We start from the raw sequence: 14,099 nt of genomic DNA, 5'->3' as shown, positions 1-14,099 counted from the left end.
TATCAGGTCACCATGGACTAAGGCTGATCTTCAATATCAACATAAATAATAGAAAGCCCACACACATGTGGAAAATGAATAACACTCTACTCAATGATAACTTGGTCAAGAAAGAAATTAAAGACTTTTTAGAGTTTAATGAAAGTGAAGCCACAACATATCTAAACTTATGGGACACAATGAAAGCACTCCTAAGAGGAAAACTCATAGCTCTGAGTGGCCAAAAAGAATCTGGAGAGAGCATACACGAATAGCTTGACAGCACACCTAAAAGCTCTAGAATAAAAGGAAGCAAGTTAACACAAGATTGCCAAAAGCAATCTACATATTCAATGCAATCCCCATCAAAATCCCAACTCAATTCTTCACAGAGATAGAGAGGGCAATTTGCAAATTCATCTGGAATAACAAAAGGATAGCAAAAACTAGTCTCAACAATAAAAGATAGGGATAGCAAAAACTATTCTCAACAATAAAAGAACCTCTGGAGGAATCACCATGCCTGACCTCAACCTGTACAACAGAGCAATTGTGATTAAAAACTTCATGGTACTGGTACAGCAACAGACAGGTAAATCAATGGAATAGAATTGAAGACCCAGAAAAGAACCCACACACCAATGGTAACTTGATCTTTAACAAGGGAGCTAAAATTATCCAGTGGAAAATAGGACAGCATTTTCAACAAATGATGCTGGCTCAACTGGTGGTTATCATGTAGAAGAATGAAAATTGATCTGTCCTTTGAGCTTGTAAAAAGCTCAAATCTAAGTGGATCAAGGAACTCCACATAAAACCAGAGACACTGAAACTTATAGAGGAGAAAGTGGGAAAGAGCAGCAAAGATATGGGCACAGGGGAAAAATTCCTGAACCGAACAGCAATGGCCTGTGCTGTAAGATCAAGAATCGACAAATGGGACCTCATAAAATTGCAAAGCTTCTGTAAGGCAAATTACACTGTCAATAAGACAAAAAGGCAACCAACCAATTGCGAAAAGATCTTTACCAATCCTAAATCTGATGGGGGCTAATATCCAATATATATAAAGAACTCAAGAAGATGGACTCCAGAAAATCAAATGACCTTATTAAAAAGTGGGGCACAGAGATAAAGAATTCTCAACTGAGGACTAGCACATGGCTTAGAAGCACCTAAAAATAATGTTCAACATCCTTAATCATCAGGGAAATGCAAATCAAAACAACCCTGAGATTCAACCTCATACAAGTCAGAATGGCCAAGATCAAAATCTCAGAGGACAGCAGATGCTGGCAAGGATTTGGAGAAAGAGGAATACTCCTCCATTGCTGGTGGGATTGCAAGCTGGTACAACCACTCTGGAAATCTGTTGGCGGTTCCTCAGAAAATTGGATGTAGTTCTACTGTAAGATCCAGCAATACCACTCCTGGAAATATACCCAGAAGATGTTCCAACTTGAAATAAAGACACATGCTCCACTATGTTCATAGCAGCCCTATTTATAATAGCCAGAGGCTGGAAAGAACCCAGATGTTCTGTCAACAGAGGAATGGATAAAGAAAATATGGTACATTTACACAGTGGCCTACTACTCAGTTATTAAAAACAATGGATTATTGAAATTCTTAGACACATGGATGGATCTGGATGATATCATCCTAAGTGAGGTAACCCAATCTCAAAAGAACACACATGATATGCAGTCACTGAGAAGTGGATTTTAGCCCAGAAGCTGGGAATACCCAAGATACAATTTGCAAAACACATGAAACTCAAGAAGAAGGAAGACCAAAGTATCAACACTTTGATCCTTCTTAGAAGGGGGAACAAAATACCCATGGAAGAAGTTACAGAGACAAAGTTTGGAGCAGAGACTGAAGACATGACTATCCAGAGACTGCCCCACCTGTGGATCCATTCCATAAACAACCACCAAACCCAAACACTATTGCAGATGCTAACAAGAGATTGCTGACAGGAGCCTGGTATAGCTGTCTCCTGAGAGGCTCTGCCAGTGTATGACTAATACAGAAGTGGATGCTCACAGTCATCCATTAGCATAGGGTCCACAATGAAGGATCTAGAGAAAGTACCCAAGGAGCTGACAGGGTTTGCAGCCCCATAGGAGGAACAACAATATGAACTAACCAGTAACTCCAGAGCTCCCTGGGACTAAACCACCAATCAAAGAAAACACAGAGAGAGACTCATGGCTCTAGCTGCATATGTAGCAGAGGATGGCCTAGTTGTTTATCAGTGTGAGGAGAGACCTTTGGTCCTATGAAGGTTCTATTCCCCAATGTAGGGGAATGCCAGGGCCTGGAAGCAGGAGTGGGTAGGTTGCAGAACAGGGGGAAGAGGGTGAGGATAGGGGAGCTTTGGAGAGGAAACTAGGAAAAGGGGATGACATTTGAAATATAAATAAAGAAAATATCTAATAAAAAACCACATAATGCAAAATTAGAAATTATTGGAGAATGAAAAAGTTAGTTTAATAAATTAGTTTCTAAGGGATTAGGTGAGAAACCTAAACTTAGAATACTTATGTTTACTATTTTATAGTTCTTTACAGTGGTTTATACTACTAGTAATGTGAATGAAACTGATTACATAGAGCATATAACATATACATATAGGATGCCCAGATAGCATTTGAGGCCAATAGACTTGCAAGCACCTCTTACCTTGACCACAGACCTTAAAGAAACTTTGTCTGGGTCAGTATGAAACATGGGCCTCCTGCTGACACCTTGATTCCCTAGACCTAACTTCAACTCCTTCTGGCTTTCCCATTTCAGAATTATTGTTCTACCTTGAACTATTAATGCCATGTCTAGTTTACAGACAGAAACTTTACTCTGACCCTCTCAGTATCCTCCACATTGACCACCCCTCTCCATGCATATAGACCAGCCCCTGAGTGTGGCTTACCAACGTGTGTAACATCTTTCAACAATAGAAGCTAAGGACAATTACCAGCACATTATATACCAAACACCATCTAGAAAAAAAAAATTTATTGAGAACAGTACTTTCCAATAGCCACATTTGGCACATTTTCTTCTCCTACTTGCCAGTAGAAACATATGCCTAACTTCAATCAGCCACTCTCGTACTGACTGAGAAACATGATGTCATATGCTCAAAACCATTCATGGGCATTTATTAGGATTCATGAGCCAGCATTTGTAAGACTTTGAGGTGTGAGATACTCAGGGCTGAGAATGCTTACTTAATGATGCTTAACGAGTAAAAATGTAACTAATGGGAGTTTAAATGGATACCATAGTGACTGTACAGCTCATTTCACTAGTAATACTTATTGATTGTGCCATGTGAAAACACATGTATTTGAATCCTTGAGCCCTAAGAAAGGTCAGCAGAAACATGAGAGCCAACCAGGAAGCCAGAAAGCCACCCACATATACCTGAGTGAACAAACTAGGAAGGAATAAGAATTGTCTTTTTCTTCATAGACAAAATAAAACCAATGGAAACAATGAAAGTATTTGAAACACATTCTATCAGCAACTCAAGGTCATGGTCTAAACCATAGCCCAGGTCTCCAGAAACAAAGATCCATAGTAGACATGGCCCTTCACAGGTGGTGCCTGAGGTACACTCCACCCTTACAGCTGACAGACACTCTAACTTGAAGGACGGTTCCTTCAGAACATGCCTTTTGCTGGGCTGAGGAAGTGCCTCTGAGAGCAAGGAAGTCTCTTGCCAGGAAATACAGTGATCTGAATTCTATTCCTGGGACTTTCGTGATAGAAGATGGGAACAAGCTCCTACAAACAGCCATTGCACCTTCATAAGAATGTATCACATCCATATAGTACATAAAGGTAAAATAAAAATATTTAATCCAAGAAATTCATACAAAGAGTGATTTGCCTTGAAACAAAATCCTTGAATAATGATGCCCATTTAAAAATCCATCTTGTTTTTAATCTTTTACATTGAATAAAATATCATATAAAACTGACAGTGTGATGCAGTATACTACATTATATATACACACTCATGTATTTGGCTAGAACATAAATATGTAAGTATGTGTTTGCCTTAAAGTATATGTGTATGTGTGTATGTCTTACTTAAACTTCTGTTATATTTCACTGTTATATCATCTTTTGTTTTATTTTTGACTTGGTTTGGTTTTAAGGCATTTATTGTAAAAGGCAGAGAGAGGGAGAAAAGTAGAGAAGTAGAGTCCAGTCATGGCCACATTGGTGGGGAGGGGAGGCAGAGAGGGGAGAGCCAGGGAGCAAGAGTAAGAGCAAGAGAATAAGAGGGTAAGAGAGCATTACGTCATCTTCAATAGCAATGTCCAAGCCAACGTTTGTGTCAGGATTCACAAGAATCTCACTACTCTGTTATGATATGGGCAGTGAAACCTGTCTCCCTACCTAACTAAAGTGCTAGCCTTGTGTAGTCATTCCAGACACTAACCCCTTCCCATACCATATATACAATGCCCTTCTTTTGTGATGGCCATTTGCAAAAATAACGATGGAAAAGATGGAGACCCCATTCTGGATGTTGATTGTACAATCTGTCTATATGCCACCATATTCTCACTTCCCTTCCCACCCATACTCAGAATCCTCCCTTCATAGCAGAGAACTGGGTTGGGGTGAACTATTCTAAGGACAGCATCCTAAAAATGGGAAGGAGCAGATGCAGCTACATTTCTCGAGTGACAGCATTCCACAGCAAACACTCTTGTTCAACCAGAATCTGCGTAGGCAGCTTCACATATGTATTTATAAGCTCCATGAATGGGTGAGCGATTCCAAACTGCTTGTTCTTTTAGTATTTTCCCCTCTCTTCCCCAGAAGAGAGATATGCTTAGGCCTCAGTTGACCAGATGGAGCAAACAATGGCTTGTGTTAGCATCTGTGCACTGGGTGGTGATGAAGATGACAGGCTCACACAATTTCAGAGAACTTGGAATTTCCATCGACTGGAACTGACCACAGATCTTCATTTTAGTCCAGCTTAGCCTCTGAAATCACTCAGCATTTAGAGACCTCCCAGACTCTGACTAATGTGAAGTTTTATGTCACAATTTAGAGTCCCACATAGTTGATGTTGCAATAGAAAATATATGACATTGTTGTTCTTCCATTGGGGTCCCCATGCTCAGTACAGTGGTTGGTTGCAAGCATTCACATCTGTGGACAGCCATACCAGGCTCCTGGCAGCAAGTGCTTCTTGGCATCAGCAATAGTGTCTGGGTTTGTTTCTGTAGATGGGATAGATCCCCAGGTGGGGCTGTCTCTAAATGGCCTTTCCTTCAGTCTCCATTCTTTGTCCCTGCATTTCCTTTAGACAGGAGAGATTCTGGGTTAAAATTTTTGAAATGGGTGGGTGGCCCTACCCCTCAAATGGGGGCTATGCCTATCCACTGGATATGGTCTCTATAGGAAGAACAACAATATCAACTAACCAGACACCCCTAGGGCTCCCAGGGACTAAACCAACACATGGAGGGACACATGGCTCCAGCTGCATATGTAGCAGAGGATAGCCTTATCTGGCATCAATGGGAGAGGTGGCCCTTGGCCCTGTGGAGTCTCGATGCTCCAGTGTAGAGGAATGCTAGGGTGGTGAGGCAGGAAAGGGTGGGTGGGAGAGCAACCTCACAGAAGCAGGGGAACATGGGATGAGTGGTTTTTAGGAGGAGAAACAGGGAAGGGGGACAACATTTGAAATATAAATAAATAAAATAACCAATAAAAAGAAAGAAGACAAAGAAAATATGTGATGGAAATCCAAGTAAGGGCATGTCTACTGCCTTAGAAAATGAAAAAAAAAAAAAAGAAGAACAAGAAGAAGAAGCATGCTGTGGTGGGTATTGTGCTTAGTGATAAATCAAGGACAGAGGCAGGAATAGGACACAGACTTTCTAGTTCTCACCTTTGGCAATGCCAAGAAGTCACACAAAAGACAAGTTTTATTGCTTATGACAGTCGCCAAGGAAAATAAGACACAGCAAGCATCTACAGCTTACTCCTTCACCATCGCCAACACCCTTCCCACAATTGTTTCAAGCAACATCATTTGGTATTAATCAACTCTTGCAAAAGCCACCCATCTTTTTCTAAAGAGATAATTGTCCATTATTCTCTATAAGCAAGTCCTTGCAACAGATTGTCCATGCTTGAACTCAGGAAAAGGAGGAAGGGGCGGGACAGGAAAGAAAAGGAGGAGGAGGAGGAGGAGGAGGAGGAGGAGGAGGAGGAGGAGGAGGAGGAGGAGGAGGAGGAGGAAGGGGAGGAGGAGGAGGAAGAGAGGAAGAGGAGAAGGAGGAAGAAAAGGAGAGAATGTCTCCTCGCTGGTCTTAATTAAGAAAGCTGTTACTGAAAAGAAAAAAAAAAAAAAAGCCAGCAGTGAACTCCAGGGCTTGGCAGAGTACTGAGAAAAGAATCCTTTTGTGAGCGGATGGTCTCCAACACATATTGGCTGGAGTATGCATCCATAGTTTAGAATTCAACATAAAAGACCAATGAGGTTTAATCTGTCTCCATAATGAAGGCAACATATTCAGTGGATGATTTCCCCCACTTCTCAAATTTAGGAAAATGTTATGAAAGATAGAAAATTGGTCTTTGAGGGGTGCTGTTCTCTGATTCTTCTGACACAGCATCTTTTGGAAATTGAGTTAGGTGGAGAATAATTCTCATAGCTGGAGCCAATGGTAGTACACACTTCAGCTGAATCTACGTGAGATCTGGGGAATTTACAGACGTGCCTCCTCCATTTGAGCCCTGTTAAGCTTGCTTCTGAGAGTAGCTCGGGTTGCCTACTAATGGGGGCATATAATGTGATTATTGCAGCTTATTGATAAGCGCACCTTGGTCATATGGAGTTGTGTGTCTGAGGGACAAAGTATGCAGGACATGGTGGCTAGCATGGAGTCTAGAGCTAAGTAACCATAATCCGATGGCCATTCTGCCTTCTGAAGTACTAAAGCCCTGGTCCTTTACTCCTTTGAGCCACCTCTTCTATGGGCATTTTCTGAGGTGTGAGTGCATTTGTGTGTGCACAGAACTCAGAACCAAGTGATCTTGTCCCTAGTGCCACTCTGTCCTTAGTGTCTCCAGGAGCAGGTTATGTTTAAGAGGTCTTCAGCGCGTACCTGACAAAATCTTATTAATATTAACTGATCACCATTACAGAAATTAAGAAGACAGGAAAACGTTGGAATCAGATAATTAGGGTTCAAATATAGTTAGTTGCTGTAAATCTCCAGGTTTCAGTTCTTCTACATGTAACATGCCCAATTCTGTAATGTTTAGTGACAGACGACATATTAGTTGGTGTGTATAACTCTGTATCCCAGGGGAGCCAGCAAAGATCAGCCCATTAAAAAAAAATCATTTCATATCCTCAGATATAAAATATTTCCAAGACAGAAAAAAAAAACCTGGAAAGAATTTCCTCTTCCATTTCTCGAACAACTGTCCTCCAATCTGAGTGGTTGCAGTTGTGCAACAGAAATGAACATAGCTCTGGCCATGCAGAGCATTTGTAGCCTGAACTCTGTTACAGCTGTTACTTACCAAATGAGAATACCGACTCTTATCTCACAGCAAGCAAACTGAATGTACCCTTCAGACATTTCTCCTCTCTTTCCAATGTGGTTGGTTGGTTGCAGCCTGATTTTTATCTTCTATAGATCTCTTATGATCTCTCTTCTTCCCACACAGATTTCAGCCCCATACTCTGCAGCTGACAATTCACTGCTATCTTCAACATTGTCTTTGGATCACAAAAATCCAACATTAGTGAGCTCTTCTTTGTATGTCTCCCAAATGTGCACATCTCAGGCCATCAAGAATACAACATATACTTGCTTTTCCATTCCCGAGTAGTCTTTCCTCTACAAATCAATTTGTTATTGAGAATTTTCAGATAATTTAGAATATTTGTCTCATATCAAACTGTTACCTTATGATAACCGTATAGAAATAAAAAACTAGTTATACAGAATGCTGATTGGAGTTTCCTGTCCCCAATGATGCCTGGATTAATAAATCACCGTAGGTAAACTATAATCAAGGGCTTAGGAAAGTACGTGTCCATACGAACTCACTGTGGCCACATGTGAGAATAATCCTCCTTAATTCTACAGTTACTGTGTGCACTTATTCTTTGCAGAGGAACAAGACTTAAAAGAAAAATTGTTCTACATTTCACAGTACACACATTCTCAAGTTAGTTAGATATACTCTATCTTCTAATAATGCAATAAAAATAATAACCTCATGTGAGATGTAACACAACTTTTCAGAGTATACAAGCTGCCCCTTTAAACAGATTCATGGCAGGTATGTAACAGCCAAGCAAACAATCCTCCATCCCTAACCAGGTTATTGATGATGGGTATATGTTCATGAATTCAATCTCAAATGAAGTTGACAAAAGTGCTTTGCAAATCCATTTTCTCAAAAAAATAAATAATAATAAAAGAGCCTTGGTTTGGCTCTCTCTGACTTAATGCTCCAGCAAACACTTATCCAGCCACACTTACTTACTCCACCCTGTCAGAGGAAAGGCCCCCTCATTGTGTCTGTGCTCCTATAATTAAGGCTTTAGGAATGTGGGGGAAAGCTGCTTGGTGTATTTAATTAAAGTTAGTAAGGATTTAAAGCCAAGCAAAAATTTGTCAGTAGTACTTAGTGTTTAATACAAAGAAACCCAGGTGCTTAGAAATCTATGCCAGAAGAAAGTTGGAGTGTTTTTATACTTAGAAAGAACATTCCATGTTCCATTATGAGATTCCCCTCCCTCCCCAAGAAAACACAAAATATTGGATGCTAAGTGAGTAGCAAACACATAAAACAGAGACTTAACCAAGCTAGAGTAATTTACATCCATACTCCTCGGATTTAATTCTTCATCTTAAAAAGTAAAAAGGAAATTGTAATGATACAGGAACTAATATAAGAGATGAGCCTGGAGAACAAACAAACCAGAAGAAGAGCTAAGGAATAAAAGCAAGACTACAAAAGCGCAAAGGCACCGTAACGGTGTAACAGTAATTCAGACAGAGATACCTGAACATGAGCAGAGTCACCAGGGGAAATGTCACTGTGTTGCACATGACAAGGTCATAAGGAAGAGACGTAAATCCACAATCTCCCAGGGGCCAAATCTAGGACAATTTTAGCAAATAATGGGAATGTAATTAGAGCAGTAGATTATAACAAAAGAAAATTATAAATGAGCTCATATTAGCATTAAAAGTTTTTTAAAATAAGTAAATGGGAGAGGAGAGAATTCTAGCAAGAATCATCTTTGGGATATAATAGTGGAAAGTCCAAGAATAAAAATGAAAAAATTGCATTTGTGTGATCTCAGATCAACCATACACAAGGCTCTTAATTATTATAAAAGAGAAAATAGTTCCTCATTTCCATTGAGCAAATTACATCTTCAATGACCTTATGTATAAGGTCACATTTGTTGTTGCTATAAGGAAATAGCCGAGTCTGAGTACTGTATAGAGCAAAGATGTTCATTTCTCTAAGGATGTAACTCAACATTTGATGGTGTTTCTCTAAAATCCACCTCAGAATGTCATTGCTATAGTTTGCATGTACTTTCTTCCTGTTTTGGAAGTTTAAAGGTAAATAAGACCTTTAAGAGGAGGGACAACCATGTGTGTTTAGTTCATTTAGGAATGCAAACCTCTGAAGGGATTAAGGTAGTTCACAGTAAACCCTCAGTACATGCTCTCTAGAGATAAACTATATAAAGAGTAAGACCTGCCTTTAACCCACCCCCTTCCTTTTTCACCATGTGATTAATGCCCCTCAGCACCACCTACTATGTCTCTGTCCACCATGAGACCTTCACCAAAGCCAAGGCAATATTGGCACTGAACTAGGAGGGAACAAAGTCCTAAAGAAAGCTTGAAGTCAGACTCCCAGAGTAAAGGACTGTGAGGGAATAAAGCTCTGTTACCTTAAGCCATGTCACCTCGTGAGCTTTGCAATGACAGTGTTAGTAAATAAACACTGAACTTACAAAACCTTAATCAAGTGAGCAAAATGAACATCACTACCAAGTACCATGACCACCTGACATAGCCAACTAGAATGACAGACTCCCACATTCACAACACTTTTGACCAAAAAAATAAAAATAAAAATAGATATTATCAATCTGATATTTGAGAAATAATAAATGTATTCAAAATAATGTAGTCTACCAAGGAAATAGGCTAATTCAAAAAATTAAAATGAGGCAAAGAAGCAAAGTAAAAAGAAAACTGAAATTGAAGTCTAAACCAGGAAACTTTTTGAGGTTTATTATTTGTTATTAATGTCAGTACTTTGATGTGTGTATTTATGCGCACTGTGTGTCTGCCTTATGTCTCAAAAGTCAGAAGATGATGGGAGATCTCCTATAAAGATCATGTGGTCATTAGCTACATTGTGGGTGCATAGAATCAAACTCAGATTCTCTGTAAAGGCAGCCAGCACTATTAACCACTAAGCTATCTCTCCAGTGCCTACGTCAGATTTTTTTTTTTACTTTTTCCAATTTTGTATTAAGTATTTTCTTCATTTACATTTTAAATGCTATCCTGAAAGTCCCCTATATCCTCCCCCAGCCCTGCTCCCCTACCCACCCACTCCCACGTCTTGGTCCTGGCATTCCCCTGTACTGGGGCATATAAAGTTTGCAAGACCAAGGGGCTTCTCTTCCCAATAATGGGGGACTAATATCCAATATATATAAAGAACTCAAGAAGATGGACTCCAGAAAATCAAATAACCCCATTAAAAATGGGGCACAGAACTAAACAAAGAATTCTCAACTGAGGAATATCTAATGGCTAAGAAGCACCTGAAAAAGTGTTCAACATCCTTAATCATCAGGGAAATGCAAATCAGATTTCTTTTTAAAGAAAAGATATGCTACAAAACTGTTAAAGTAAAAATACTGACTATTAATGTAATATTAAGTTTACAGATCGCTGTACTGTGATTGAACATGTGTTGTCACTATGGGAACCAAATGATGGCATTCAGTAACTCAGTGTGTGTTTTTTAATTTTTAAAACACAGCTTCACCTAGGCCACGCTGATTTCAAATCTCAGTACATCCCAGGTTAGCCTTCAACTGCTGAGTCTCTTGCCTCATCACCCTTGATTTTACAACCTGTCTTAATTCTAAAAGTATTCCAAAAATTAAGTAGTTTTAAAGAGAATTTCAAATAAATCTAGTGGATAATACAGTAGGAATAAGGTAAGAAAGATAGGAAAAATACCTTCTTCCACATAAGAGGCAGGCTTAAAGAAAATAAATGAAAGTATGGAGAGATCCTGAGCTAATTAAGAACACTTTGCTGAGCTGATTAATAATGGAAACAAAAGAAACATTAAAAAAATTTTTAAATTCCATTTATGGACCTAGTACTCCCCAAGTAAAGGCAGTGACTTTACCACAAGGGCTCTCAGAGTGTCAGAAACCTCCATGCTATCCTTTGCTCATTTGGCCAGAAAGGGGCTCTGGTTCTGTTCTCTTACTCCAGCTTTGCCAGCCTGTTCCCCATCGTTCTCAACCTAACTCAAGTTCCACGAACAAGAAGTCTTACAGGTTGGCATCTTGTGAATCCTTCAGAGTCAGACCTTTCCCAACTCTACCAACAAAACCTCTTTGACAACATTAGGAGTCTAGATTTCAACCATGTTAAAAATCTAATGCTCGGGCTGGAGAGATGGCTCAGCAGTTAAGAGCACAGACTGTTCTTCCACGAGTCCTGAGTTCAATTTCCAGCAACCACATGGTGACTCCCAACCATCTGAGATGGGATCTGATGCCCTCTTCTGGTGTGTCTGAAGACAATGACAGTGTACTTACATATTTAAAATAAATAAATCTTTTTAAAAAATAATTTAAGGCTCATTGACACCTCTCCACCTTATCCTACTGTCCTTATGAAGATGGATCATGGGAGACACATGTAATGCTATAATAAAACCTTTGTGAGACAATGTAAACATTTATTTTTACTTTTGCTCATATTTGAAGTTAAGTGTAGACATCTCAACCAGTAAATCTAAGTGAGGATTTGGGGACTAGGATAAAGGGGATATGCTATGAGGCTGTGTGGGGATCAAATGCCCTCAAGTTTACAAGAAACAGGTTAAGACTATTCCTTGGATACAAATAGCAACTCCAGGAGTCCAGGAAGATTTTTCTAGAAATTAAGGGGGGAAAAGAAGAAAAAATAGTCAAAGAAAGCCTAGAGCAACAAGCAAGGTTATCTATCCAAGATACCCCATCAAACTAGAAAAGGACTGTCTCACTGTGTAGTCAGAAGGAGCAACGTTGCAGTTGATTCATCTTCATTCTTCTATTTCCTAATTTAGTAAAATTCTGCTGCTCATAAAAATGGGATGTTGGCCACAACCAGCTCCTTTGAGTGCCCAGGCTCCCCCGAGTCTGTCCTTGGGGGAGAGCCTAAGTTAGTGCAGTTGGGCCCAGCCCTGCTTTCCTGGGGCTCAATTTGTAGCAGTCCTCTTACAGGGCCGCATGTCGCTGCTGTGTGAGTCCCTGCAGATCTGCACAGCACATACCATGTCTTCAAACTCCCAAAGCAGCAGTAGCATGGGGAAGTTCAATATACTAATGCAACATGCCTTAAACTAATTCCACTGTAGACTCAAACCCTGCACTGTGTCTCATTTTCCCAACAATCCCTTTCGGAGAAAATTCTGGAACTTGTTCAACAATGTGCTTACCGGCCTATGGGAGCTCTGGCTGTCATTTCTCTGTTCCCTCAGGTATGTCTGTTTAGAGTTCTTGGTGGTAATGAAGGCTCATGAGAAGGCTTAAGTTATTCTTGGCTTGCACTGTTGGGGGACGACAGCACTGCTGACAGGGGGTTTTGTAATTGGGTGTCCCTGGGAACCACCTAAGTGCCTTGCTTTATGAAATGCATGCTTTTCCTACACGAGCATGAATCAAAAGAAGTTCTGCCTGGAAAAATCCAACACTCGTGTTTTTTTAAAAAAAAAAAAAAAGTCATTGGTCTCTCGACAGCTGTGAAGCGACCATTACCCTTTGTAGGTCTCAAATTCCTGGCAAGTACCCTCCAAAGCGTTCATGAAAAAAAAGATGTCACTGGCGTATTTTAAGAAGTCAAAGGATTCAAAGGTACTCAATTCGTGGCTAGGAAGAGACATATAGAGACCAGATTAGAAACAGAGATAAGAGGGTCCCAAACAACTGGAACAGGGGCTATCCCAGGAGCCGTTTCCTGTAAATGGGATATGTTCTACTGACTGGGCTGCCCTGTTTGGCATTACTGGGAGAGGAAGTACCTAGACTTGCAAAGACATGAAGTGTGGTCAGCACAGGGGGTGGGGGGCACACTCAGGGGGCCTCCACCAGATCATAGGAGAATGGGAGGAGGAACGGAGAAGGATTGATTGTGGGAGGGTGACTGGGAAAGACCCAGTGAGCAGGATATAAAGGGAATAAGTAAAAAAGTTAAATATAGTTTTAAAAAGAAATAGAGATACATAGCAGGCTATAAAAAAACTCATACTTTTGCTGTTATCAAACATTGCTATATTATAGCAAATGATACTGTCTACAAGTAATCTATTGCTTAGGTCCATCATCTTTGTTGATTTAATTTTCACCCAAATTTCCTAATAGGTAGCAGATATAGCTTCTGAAGTTTCCAGATTCATGAAATTAAATCTTAGTAGTAGATACACAAACACTCCACATTGCTACTCCCATCACTGTTAGTAATGACAAACACCCACATTTAAGTCATGTGCCATTCACTGAGGCTAAGACTGTCCTCAGGGACTAATGGAATGGGTGCTTCATGTTAGAGCAGGAAGGAGATCACCTGTCTGATATTCCAGGGAGAAATTCAGAGTAGGTATAGGAAATGTAAGACATCAGATCTGTTCCAACCAATCTCTTTAAATCTCAGAAATCACAGCTTCCCTAACAGTATGTATTGGTGCCTAGTATGGTACCTGCAAGGAGATACAAGTCATTGCATTTTTAAAAGTTTCTTCAGTGAGATATTTATATGAACCATTATGATAAGATATCCAGTTTTCAAACC

General features: G+C 40.0%; 1 long non-coding RNA gene across 1 annotated transcript in view; it reads right to left on the bottom strand.

Moving 5' to 3' along the window:
* The window catches only part of G630055G22Rik (RIKEN cDNA G630055G22 gene), a 185,140-nt gene extending 172,566 nt beyond the window's left edge, over positions 1 to 12,574 (bottom strand). Inside the window, exon 1 of the long non-coding RNA NR_045404.1 lies at positions 12,316 to 12,574. This is a non-coding gene — a long non-coding RNA (RIKEN cDNA G630055G22 gene). The remainder of the gene's footprint in view (positions 1 to 12,315) is intronic.
* Positions 12,575 to 14,099: the final 1,525 nt, after the last annotated feature.

This window comes from Mus musculus, chromosome 18, assembly GCF_000001635.26.
Source record: "Mus musculus strain C57BL/6J chromosome 18, GRCm38.p6 C57BL/6J".
NCBI lineage: Eukaryota > Metazoa > Chordata > Mammalia > Rodentia > Muridae > Mus > Mus musculus.
This window is presented reverse-complemented; position numbering and strand designations above follow the sequence as displayed.